Source organism: Pteropus medius, unplaced genomic scaffold (genome assembly GCF_902729225.1).
Source record: "Pteropus medius unplaced genomic scaffold, Ma_sr-lr_union100, whole genome shotgun sequence".
NCBI classification, from domain to species: Eukaryota; Metazoa; Chordata; class Mammalia; order Chiroptera; family Pteropodidae; genus Pteropus; species Pteropus medius.
The window spans coordinates 7526137-7538892 of NW_024340701.1; the positions used below are offsets into that span (position 1 = coordinate 7526137).

General features: G+C 48.3%; 1 pseudogene; it reads right to left on the reverse strand.

Moving 5' to 3' along the window:
• Positions 1-8072: 8072 nt before the first annotated feature.
• LOC120581114 (uncharacterized) lies at positions 8073-8191 on the reverse strand (annotated as a pseudogene).
• Positions 8192-12756: the final 4565 nt, after the last annotated feature.

A 12756-nucleotide genomic window follows, 5' to 3' on the forward strand; every position in this document is an offset into this window, starting at 1 on the left:
TCTTGAAGGTTCCTGCTGAAGAGGAAAAACGAACTCTGGGTCAGGGTGGGAGGCTTGCCTTCTTTCTTTACCCCTGGCGAGAACCCCAAGTTCTGTCCTTTCCTATGGGCTCTCGAATCCAAACTGCTCCCTGAATGCCCTGTTCTTCCAAGCTGTTCTCCAGTGGCAGCATGAGCATAGAAAACGGATTTGCATGTTATTGCCCTGCTTACATTCCTTCATGGCTCCCTCCTGCTTAAGAATAAAGACCCATAGCTTCAACCCAAACTGCCTGCCCACCTTTCTAGCCTCCTCTCCCTCACTGGCTGGCCCAGCCTAGGTTCTGCAGGGGTGGAGTCAGCCAGGTTCAGGCAGAAAGGATGGGAGGCAGTGACCAGAACCGGGGCAGGACTGCTCATCCTAAATGGCAGACCGTTATCTTGGCTGTGAGCCAGGATAACGTTCTGGAAGGTTTGCATTTCCTGACGCCGGATGTACTTGCAGTATGCCGCCAGGGGAGGGCGTGCGAGCAGCAGTTGTGGGCGGGGCCGGCGGAGTTCAGACGACCGCGGGAGTGGGGCCTGTTGCCTAACAACAGGCCTCCACAGGGAAGCGCGCATTTCCATGCGGGTGTCCGCTGGAGGACTAGGTTTTTGCAGTGCCAGATACCTAGGATCTCCTGGGAAATCAAAATGAGCTGTAGTCTAGGGTAGATGGTCACCAGCCTCTCGGCAATCATCTTTGTGCTGCCCTGCATGTGAAATAGACGCCTTCCTGTCTTTGTCTTCAGACACCAGCCGCAACCCCAACCCCGTGTCCCATGACCTATTCTCTTGCCTCTCTCATTTCTGCACGTTTGCACATGCTGAGTCTTCTACCTAGACTCCTAGTTTCACCTACTCATCTACTTATCCTTCCAGATTTAGGCCAGGCGTCCCCCTCCTCCAGACCACCTTAATCTGGATTAAGAATCTCTCTAGGGTTTGCCCAGGGCTCTGCCGCCCTCTATCACACTGATCCCATCGAGTAGAATTCCCTCCTACAAGTCTCCGAGCTTCCTGGAGGCAGGCAGTGACGGATCACATTTTTCTCTGTGTCCTCAGACCCCAATGTGGAGCTCAGCATTGGTTAGACCAGGAGTTATTGAGTTCCTGTGACAGAATAAATGGCTGAATTTCTGGTCCATCTTGTGGATTTTTGGCTGGAGGGCTGAATTGCTCTGCCTCTGGCCACTCACGGGTGACATCTTTTGCCATGCATTTGTGCTCTGTCTGCTGCGACCCCACACAAGGGATGAAGAACAGGGAATCAGCCTTCACTGAAACTACGCTGGGTGCCAAGCCCTGCACCCTTCCCTCATTTAATCCTCATAACAGTCCAGGTAGGATATGCATTGTCATCTCTATTTTATTTAGGAAAGTGAGACATAGAGAGGGATAGTAATTTGCCCCAAGTCACATAACTTATAAGTGGCCGAGGGTGTGCAGAGGGCAACTTATCCTCCTGGGCACTAGTTCTAGAGTTTTAAACATCTATTTTGTCCTGAGTTTCCGCCTTGAGATTTTTTTGAACATGGACCTTGTGGATGCATCCTAGATGCTGGGCATATACTAGTACAGCATAGGGAGAGCAGCCTAAGGACATTTGCCTCCTGAAACCACTGCCTATTTCACAGACTGCAGCACAAAAAGCCTCCTGAGAGAATGCTAAAGTAACATGAACAGAGGGAAGGAACCTCAGGGTCTCAGGCCCCACACTAGGCCACAAGGCAGTCAACATCTCCTATTGCCTGAGCTCCACCACAAGCCCCATTGTGCAAGCTGGAACTAACAGATTGCTCGTTCTTGTGGCCGGAATGAAGCAAGGAGGTGGGTCTTCTAAGGCTCCACCTCTAGGTTTTGGTCCTCCAAATTCTACTGAGAGAAGCCTTCCTACCATGATAGCTCCAGTTTTTCTGGAAAGTGGAGTAGGGGTGCTCTGCGTCCTCTTGAGAACAGAAACACATCCCTCTGGGCCTAAGGAAGAGGATAAGTTTCTCTTTCTGCAGCCTCGAGGATTCCCAAAGCCCCTTCCACTCCTGGGTGCTGTGGTCTTGGGGGCCTGGGCCAAGGACCTTCTTACTGGAGAACTGCTCAGAAACCTTGGAAAGAGCCATGGCCTCTTTTCCTTGGCAAAAGCTCAGGAGCCTGGGCCCTGCTCTTCCTCTTTGCCTCCTCCTACCTGTGTGCTCTTGGGCACATCATACAACCTCTCTGAGCCTGCCTTTGCCCCGGTAACACTGACTTAGGGATGTGCAGAAGGTGCGGGAAACTCTTATGTGAAACACCACCTCTGATGCCACCTCTCGGTGAACAGAATATGGTACCTTTGTTGTCATCATCAGATGATTGAAGGCAGCCTCCTCTTTGAGACCATGTCAGGAGGCTAAAGCCAGCACTATGGTCTTTACTTCCTGGTGTTTCCCACATGCCAGGCACTTTGCTGAGCGCTTTCCATAAATTCTCTCTGCGAATCCTCATAGTGACTGGTTCAGGCAGGTACCATAATAACCCCATCTTACAGATGACAAGACTGAGGCCTACAGAGGTTAGGTTCTTACACTTGGTCATACTTTCTATAACTGGCAGAGATGGGATTAAATCCAAGTTCCATCTGAGTCCGGAGCTAAATTCCTGACCACATTGTGCTCTCCTTCTTAGGGAAGGGGAGTCGTGGTCACCCCAGGACTTGCTGCCCAATTGCAGTGCACCCAGCCCAGCTGTGTTTTAAGGCATGTGGACAGACTGAATACAAAGAACAACCTAGCTCAGGTCTTACACAAGCAATGAAATTATTATTATTTATTTAGTTTCAAATCCTTTGATTTTGTTTTGAAAATGAACAAAGCACGAAGTCAATTTTTTTTTTAAAAAAATGAGCATTAATAGAGTATTAAAATTTTAAACTAAACCCTTTCACAGGGCAGGTTGGAAATTTATCGTTCATAATGCTTTTAATTCAAATGTAACCTAGAGACAGTTTTGATTTTTACTAGGATAATTTATTTTCCCACTCACTTCTTCCTCTTTCTCTGGACTTTTTGTTTTTGTTTTAACATAATTAATTAATTGGGAATATAAGTAATACATGGAAATGGTAAACAATTTAAAAGGGTAACTCACCTGTGTTTCTCTCCTCGGAGATGTCCCCGCCATTTTTGTGTCTTTTTCCAGTGATGATTTGTACAAGATTAACTTGTTTAACTCATCTTTAATTATGAGATAATTATAGATTCTCATGCTGTTGTAAGAAATAATACAGAGAAATCTTCTGTACCCTTTTACTCAGTTTCCCCTAATGATAACATTGTACAAAATAACAGTACAATATCACAACTGGAATATTGACATTGATGCAGTCCACTGGATTTATTCAGATTCAGTTTTACATCTTGCATTTAAGTTCATTCTTGTATAAGATGTTAGGTTTAGGTTTAGGCTCTTTTTTTTTTTCTTTTTTTGGCCTCTGGATGTTCAATTGCTGCAGCACCACATGCTGCAAAGGCTTTCTTTTCTTCACTGAATCGTTTTGTACCTTTGTCAAAATCAATTAAGCCTGTTTGTGTGAGTCTATTTTTGAGTTTCTAATCTGTTCCATTGATCCGTTGTTGTTGTCGTTTAAAACACACAGAGGGTAGCATGTGATCCACACTGTTCTGAACATTTATCTTTTCATTAATACTAGACTAGGGTTTTTGAGCCTTTTTTGTGCCATGAACCACTTTGCTAGTCTGGGAAAGCCTATGACCTGTTCTCACAGTGCTTTAAGTGGATAAAGTAAAACACGTAAGGTCACAGAGGAAACCAATTTTGTTTAATACATTTGGCGGAATAGAGAACTACATTTGTGGGTTAGCAATACGTGTACTTCTTTACAAACACATTAAATAACAAGATCTAGTAGTGGGTGTAATCCCTATTAATAGTTTCAAAGTAGTGATCTCATTGATATTTTGAGATACCTGTAACAACTATGAAGTGGTTATGAGAAAATCTGTAATTTCTATCAGTGACCAAGTTGCTGCTAACGCTACTGGGATTCGTGGCCTACATTTATAATTGAAGGAAACGCTGAATTATAGTGAGAGGTTAGTGAAAATTAAGATGTGGTTTTCCTCTAGTCAGGTTCACAGAGCCCTCCATTCTCTCTAGGACCCCGGTTACAAACTTCTGCATCGAGCTTGGGAATCCGCATATCTTCCTCATTCTTCTTAACTACTAATAGTATTTAACTTAACTGCTGTATAGTATTTCACTGGATGGATGCACTTTAATTTATTTAACCAGTGCCTCACTGTGAGACTTTAATCTTTTGCTCTTACTACTAACTTGATTTTTAAAAGATTTCTCCTGTTCAGACTTTTTTCTCCAGCAGGGCCACCAAGCCGGCCCCTCCATATTCAGAGAGACCCTTGGTTGGTGATAAATACACAGACAATGTGCAGAGGGCATCTTGGAGAGCAGGCTCCAGCCCGGCTCCCCTTCCTTCTGGGTCCTGCACACCATGACATCCTTTGCCCCTGCTCCAAGCCCAGGCTTGGGATTTCACACCAGCCCTTGTGAGTGAGCAGTAGGCAGGCTGAGCAGGGTTCCCCAAGCTGTGCAGCATCCTGTGAGCAGATGTACAGCTTCTCTGTGCCTTTGTGCTACATTTTATTAACAGCAGATTGCAAGATGCTAACATTCTATCATGTCAGCCCTTGCATTTGAGCTAGCACAGGCATTGGCCTGTCGGTAATTAGCTGCTGGGTGGTGGCTTTTCTTCATCTTTTTTTCTTTTTTTAATTGGAATCAGAACATCTTTTTTCTTTCTTCCTTTCTTCTTGGTAGTAGATGCAGTCCATGGAACACTTTGTGTGGACTTGGCCTTTTTTCCACATTCATGGGCAATTAATTTCCAGCTATAATCCAGTCACCCAGCAGACTGAGTTGTCTCCCAACATTGTCAGTCATTTGCTGGAGCAGTTGTTCTCCCCACCCTCCTCTACTTGGGAAAACAAGAGATAATAACACCTCATTCTGAAATGTGTGAAACATACCTAGTTTTGAAACCCTGGCTATTTCAATTGTCAGTCTCTAATTAAGTTAGTGTTTTTGAACATCTGGCTTTTGCATTTTTTTTTTCCAATTTGGAGTAAATTTTTTACTACCATAGTATATTAACACCAGTCATAGGGTGATATCAGCCACCATCTTCAACATCAGCAGTGACCTATATTCCGTCCACAGAGTCAATTAGAATTTTATCGCGTACCTACAATGGGTCAGGCCTTGTGCTGGGCTCCTAGGATGAGGTGGATATTTCCCTCTTATATCCAGGCCTGGGTGTCCTAGCACCCCCATCTGAGTGCTCCCCTACATAAAACCCTTCTCTAGCTCCCCACTGCTCTGGGATCAAGTCCAGCTTCCCAGGCCGGCTGTTCACAACTCACAGTCCAGCTGACTGTTCCAGAGTCTTCTATGCTTCTTTGTCCCCATTACACTAGAATTTCCCCAGATGCCTCCAGTCCCTATTCCTACTGTACCCCACTTCCTGCCTCATGGTGGACCCTGCTCTGAGCCTTCCCATGAAGTCCAGCCTTGTTCTCCTTTGATGCCAGGTGAACCCAAAACTTCTTCCTCCAAGACTTTACTGTACTTGCTTGCTTTTTCTGTGAGTTCATTGTAAGGACAACATCTGACTCATCCATTGAGGCCACCATGACCTCATGGCCAAATATAGTTGTCAGTTCTCTGTCTTCTGCTCCTTGGTCTCCTAACCTGTTTCACATACATCTCTCTAGACTTCTGGGACACTCCTCTCTCCTGATTCCTGCCTCGCAGCTGCTGCTGCTCCTTCCATGCTGCTCTTGCCTCTTCTCTGCCTGACTTCCGGATGCTGGTGCACCCCAGACAGGCCCTGGACCCTCCTTTCTTCTTGTCGGTGTTCTTTCTCTGGAGTTACTCATCCAGGTCCTGACATCCCAGCTAGTAGTACGCAGAACAGGTGAGCCTCGGTTCTAGATTCGTGTTACCTTTGTCTATGCAACCTGTCTAACTGCACATGTAACAGGTGTCCTGACAGTGAGGTTTCTGGCAGGAAACAGAAGCCAGCTTGGAAGGTTCAAGGGATTGTAATGAGAAGCCTTTTCTCAGATGTGTGAGTAGGGTTAAGGAACCAACAAGAGATATTGAGGCACTGAGAGACTAGCAGCAATGGGAACCATTCTCACTCCAGGGCTGAAGGGAGGAGGGGAGAAAAGAGCATTCCTGGAGCCCAGAGTGGGCTGGAGCCTGTGGAGGAGGGCCGACCACGTAGGCGCTGCGGTCAAGGAGGGATGTGACTGCAGCCAAACTAAATGGGTCAGAGCACAGAGGGAAATGGGTAGAACCAGCCCTACACTGATCTCCTCCCACCCTCTGATTTCCTGCCTAGTGCTTCCCATTGGCCAAACCCAACAGGAAGCTGGAGGGCCAAGAAGCCAGAGGGCAAAGGATGCAATTCAGAGCTCTGGCTCGGCCCCTTGGGCACAGAATAGGGCAGAGAAGGGCAGACAGTAGGTTGGCAGGGGCAAACGGGGAGTTACTATCACAGTCTACCCCTGTGCCACTCTGCATCTTTGCCCTCGTCTCACAGCAAGAAACCCTTGTCTCCAAATCAGGGGTAGGGGATACAAAGACCATCAACTGCTGTGTTGTCATGAAGTGATATCAGTTCAGTCATGATCCCACCTGGAACCTCAACTAGAACATTAGCTAAATGGCAGGAAAAGGGAAATAAATTAATCAAGCAACATGTAGATAGCGGCTGCAGTTACCACGATGTCTGTAGTTGACTGAGAGGAATAGGTCAATAATTATTATTTCTTTTTTCTAGGGAACCCATTCTATGTTCCCTTCACACTCCATGAGCACCTTGTCTGGTGGGAGTTCTGTACCTGGTAGGGTGACTCACTTCTTCATCCTTATCGGGCCTGAGCCCTTGGTCACCCTGTCTTTGTTGCTTATTGCATTTCTCCACAACTGTGATTAGAGGACATGAAAGCATCTCTCCCTGCAAGTTCCTAGCAGAATTCTCTTTTCTCTGATGTGCAGCAGAGCCCAGTCGCCCCTTGGTAGTCAAGATCACCCACCCAGGCCACTAGAGCAACTTTTTCCCTTTCGGTTCCCTAGCACGAGGAGCTCAAAGTGGCCAGAAGGAAACCCCAACTTCTAATTGAGGGAAATCATGGCTCTGTTTCCTGGCAGAAGCCTTTGAAAAATAGCACCTCCAAACCTACTGAGCCCGTGGCTGCTGTCGTAGATTGGAGTCCTCGAAAGCAGACCCCCAAGTGAAGTTTCATGGAGAAGTGATATATGAAGGAAGTTCTCTCTGGAGGAGGAGGGGCAGGATGGGGATGGGGGAGAAGCCAGGAAGGATGCCATTTTAGGCTAGCACTCAGCCTCAGCCTGACCCCACGAGGAGCTCTGGAGTGTACGTCACACTCCGGAGTTATCTAGACTGGAGGCAAGAGACCTGGGCTTCCACACTCCTTCACCCTCCTTCACTGGTTGAAGGCCACGCCAGGCGCAATGCAAATACTCAGGCGCTTCCAACTGCCTGAGCCTGAGGACCAAGCGGGCATGAGAACCCAGGGGACATTCTCTGAAAAAGAGCCTCAGATGTGCCTGATGGAAGCAAAAACACGCTGAACCCAGGAGAGGCCCAAACATGGAGAAAAGGAATCTGAGGGAATCTGGGCAGAGTTCCAACATGATCTATTACGTTGCAGAAACGAGACCAAAATTCCTATAAGCGCATCATTAAGGTCTGAGAGGGAGTGGGCTGTGGTGATGGTCGCAGAACTCTTTGAACTAACAACCTTTGAATTGTACACCTTAAGGAAGTGAATTGTACAGCACATGCTATTAGGCTGCTATTTTTTAAAAAGTGAGTGGGGACACTCCTGGTGACTAAGGTACATACCCCATCCTATGGGACAGATCCTCTAGCTCACAGGATGCTCTTTCCCAGCTGGTGCTATAACTGAACCCTCAGCAGGCTATTTTTTAAAAAATTATTATTATTATTATTTATGCCTACAGTACCTAGTCTTCCTAGGTGGTCTCCCATCCAAGTACTAACCAGGCCCGACTCTGCTTTGCTTCCAAGATCAGACGGGATCAGGCTTGTTCAGGGCACCATGGCCGTAGACCATGGTGCTCCACTGGGGCACCAACCCAGGACCTTCTGCATGTAAAGCAGACATGCTAACCACTACACTATGGAACCACGACCAACGGCAGGCTATTTTAGCATCCCCTCAAACTAGCTGCTAGGTGCAAGCTCGCTGCCACACTTTTCTCCCTAGTAATTGTATTCTTGGGTTGGAGGCACTAGGCTGAGGCAAAGCATGGTGATGGATAAAGCATCTGGATGTCCGTAGACGGCGGTACCGACAGAAGTATCCAGCAGAGAAGGCAAATCTCTACCAGATTCCATGAGGGTGGAAGACATCCAGTGTAATCCACTTGTCATCATTGTGGTTTCCTGGGGAGTGGTGCTATTTGGGCACCATTGGGCAGCACTGGCCTGTGGTATTGACAGATTGAACACTTAACAGCGGCAGTAGCCAGGTCAACTTTGGTAAGGGGAATTCCATGTTGTTGAGCCTATGAAAAGTCTCTATTTCTGCTGCTATGGACTGAATTGTTGTGCCCCACCCCCCACCCAATTCCTATGTTGAAGCCTTAACACTCAGAGTGGCTATATCTGGAGATGGGGCCCCTAAGGAAGTAACTAAGGTTAAAAGAGGTTATAAGAGTGGGGCCCTGATCTAATAGGATTGATGTCTTTATAATAAGAGACACCAGAGAGCTCCCTTTCTCTCTACCTGCATGCACACAAAGAAGTTGTGTGAGTATGCAGCAAGATTATGCCACCTACGAGCCAAGAGAAGAGGCCTCAGGATGAATCCTAACTTGCTGGCACCTTCATGTTAGACTCCTCACTCTCCAGAACTGTGAGTAATAGATGTCTGTTATTAAGCCACCCAGTCTGTGGTGTTTTTGTTATGGCAGCCTGAGCAAACTACGACACCTGCTGTCACAGTCATTTTTTTATGGGCCCATTGACCAAGAGCAGGATTCGCTGGGGAAAGAGATGAACTGATGTCCACGGGATGGGTCACTTTGTTTCCCTAGTTACTGAGAGCCTTCTCTGCATTGACTACCCCTCTGGTGCACATTTACACAGCACGTGAATATTTTGAGAGGTCCAGCTGCATACCTATCTCCTTATCGCCAGTTTTCCAATCTCATTCTTTCCAAATCCCTGAGCAGCCAGCCAACCCATAAACCCCTGCCCATGAATCAGTGTAGATCCACACCTCAAGCTGTTTCTCCTTCCACTGACTTGGGCAGTCAGACACCAGTTGAAGTTCTGCCCCATACGAGGGTATCTTTGCGCCCGCTCCTTTCAGGACAGCCCCTGACGGGGGCTGGAAGGCAGCCTCCGTCCACTTCTGGCTAGCGCTGGCATACCATATGCACCCATTTGTAAGCCAGGCTCCTAGTGGTTTCTCTTTTGCTAACCAGTTAGCAAAGGGAATTCCCCCGCAAACATGGCAAAGCCCCAGGAGCAGGCTCCATGGGTGTCTAGGCCAAGTTTTCATGATTTACTTGTGCCTTCTGGACCTGCTCCAGCCCGGTTTTGTGCATGCATTTACATGTGGGAGTGCTGCTGCTCACACCCAACTTTATGACTTGGAGGAGCAGATAAAATTCAATGTGTTCATTTTCTATGACTGGGTAATAAATTACTACAAACTTAATGGCTTAAACAACACCCATTTATTATCTCAGTCTCTGTAGGCTGGAAACTGGGTAACTGCATAAGTGGGTTCTCTGTTCAGGGTCTTGTAAGGCTGAAACCACGTTGTTGTCTAGCGCTTTGATGTTATTTGAGGCTCAGGGTTCTCTTCCAAGCTCATTCAGGTTATTGGCAGAATTCCAAGCTCATTCAGGTTATTGGCAGAATTCCTTGCAGGTGTAGGACTGTCTTCTTGCTGGCTGTTGACTGGGAATCATTTTTAGCTCCTAGAGGCCACTCTTTGGTTCTAGCTACATGGGCCTCCCGTTACATGGCAGCTACTTCTTTAAAGCCAGCAGGAGAATCTCTCTCCAGTCTGCAGTATTCACAGGAGTGACCACCCCATCAGTTTTAGACACAAGAGGATTGGTTATACAAGACATGTACACCAGGGAGCGGGACTCTTGTGGTCATTTTAGAATTCGGCTCACACACCTATTCTCATAAAGGGTCCCAGCAGTAAACAGATAGCATGCTCAAATTAAGATAATTTAAGGGGGCTCAATAAGAGAATTAACAATAAGATTTGGCAGGGAGCAGTAAACCACGGGAATAGTGCTGTACCTAGAGAGCCCCATTAGCATCCCTAGGGGTGCCTGAAAGGGTGAGGGGACAGAGCGGCTAGGGGACCTGGAAGAAGAGAGTCGGGTAGAGAAGTCTGCTATAAGAGAGCCGTCACCTCTCCCAGGGGTCTCTTGCGGGAAGGGAGCTGGGAGGATAAATGCTCTGGCCTCCTTCCCCTCTCACCATCCAGTCTCCTGCTGGTGCTCCTCAATGCTGAGCCCAGTCAGAAGCCAGAGGGCAAGGGAGCCCCTTGATACAGTCCACACAGGTTAGCCTCCCAAGGTGCAGAGTGGAGGCAAAGACATGGGCTGGGGAGGGTAGGGAGCAGGAGGACAGCCAACGGACGGCTGAGGTCACATGGCCCTTCGGTGTCCTGTGGCCTTGGGTTCCAGTCCCTCCAAGAGCCAGTAGCCAGACCGAGCTGCTTTTCTAATGTAGAAGAGCTGCCAGTGGAGAAGAGTATGCTGGGCTCCCTAACCTCAGTGGTCTATGCTCTGATTCTGTGGAGAAAAGCCAGGGAGCCCATATCCCACCCCCCATCTGCCCCAGACACTTCAGCCGCATTGGATCTGCTGGGTCATAAGGCCCCTGGCTTCCCCACTAACCAGCTGTGTGCACTTGAGCAAGGGCAGCTTGTACCACAGTCTGGACTGAATGCAGAGCTCAGTCTTACTTTGGGCCCATCCCAAACAGGCAGGCTCACCAGCTCCCCAGGAAATGGGTATAGGTTGTACCCCCAGGTGTGGCGTACGCAGCCTCCAAAATCCAAACAGTCTCCTTCAGGTCCATGCCTCTTATTTAGTGGTAGTTCGTACGAAGTGCAGCCACCTGTCTTTCATTTTAGAGGAAATATTCCACATTCTATCTCCTCCTGCCCTCTGATCGCTGACTGGAAGCCAGAGAACGAAGGAGCCCAGGGGGTTCTGTTTGCAGGGATCAGCCTGTGGACACGGAGCGGGGTGCAGAGGGGTCTGTGTGTGAGAGACAAAGGGAGAGCCACCAGCCCCACATTCCCAACCTGATACGCAAAACAGAGCTCTCGACTTTATCAGCTGCTGCTGACCCCTGCACCCCCACATTGCCTCCTGCCTGGTGGTCGTCTGTGGTTTTCTAACTGGACATCTTGCCTCTTGTCTCCTCCCCACCCCCATGGCGTTCTCCATAAACAGCTAGAATGGTCCTTATAAAATATGAATCAAATCAGGTCGTTCCCCAGCCCCAAACCCTGCAGTGGCTCCCATTGCTCTTCCGGTAAAACCCCAATCCCTTGGCTGGATCTCCGAAGTTCTGGAGGAAGCGGACCCCATCCAAGCTGGCACAGGAGACAAATTCATCATTGGTCTTTAGACAGCCCACTTTCATTTGCTTCTTTGTTTGTTTTAATAATATGATAAGCACCCATGAATCCCCTGCTCCAGACGAAGGCCAGGTCCTTGACAATTTCCTACATATAGCCATCTCGTCCCCAATTCTTCCTCTCACCAGCCCTACCCATGGCAACCAGCATCCTGAATCCTGGTGCCTCATTCGTTTGCTTTCCTTTTTTTATGCTGTTCCATCTCTATCTATTTCTAAATTTTTTAAGTTATTTTATGCTGTGGTCTTGGGGGCTAACTTTTTTCACTGACTTTTACGTCGTCGTGGGCTGCCGTCGTCCGTTCGTCTCGCCCGCTGCGTGATAGTCCCACGTGGCATCTCAGGTTTCCCGCACTATCTCGCTCGCTGTCACTCGGTGTTCTGGGTTGGCTGTGGGGAGCGGCGCTGCTGTGGACATCACTGCCCAGGCCCCTGTTGGCCCACCTTCTACCACTCTTCTTTCGCCCACCACACATCAGTCAAGTTGCCCTCTTTGTATACACGCTGCGCCCATCCCTGCCCCAGGGCCTTTGCACTTGCTGTTTCTTCTTCCTGGAACGCTTTCACTGCTCTGGCTCTTCTTCATTATTCTGCTTTTGGTGCAATGTCAACCTCTCAGATGCCTGTCCTGGCCCACCTAGGTCTGCAGCCCTCCCCTCCCAGGAACTGTCCCCATGAGTCCAAAGTCTTCCTGGGGGGCTCAGGGAGGGGCTGCAGTGGATGTACAGTGGTTGAAGCATGGGGAGCAAGGGCAGGGTGAGAGATAAACCACAGAAGTTGTTTGAGAGCAGATAGGATAAGGCTTCAAATGTCTTGCTGCCGAGGCCAAGCACATCACCGTCCTTAAAGGTGTGTTAGGATTAGTGCCCCAGAAGAGACGTGGTGCAGCCTGGGTGATCCTCCAGGCCTCTGAGGAGGGGCATCTATATAGTATATGCTCAAGTATAGGCAAGTGGGGTTTCCTCCAAATTTATCCCGCAGAAAACGGAG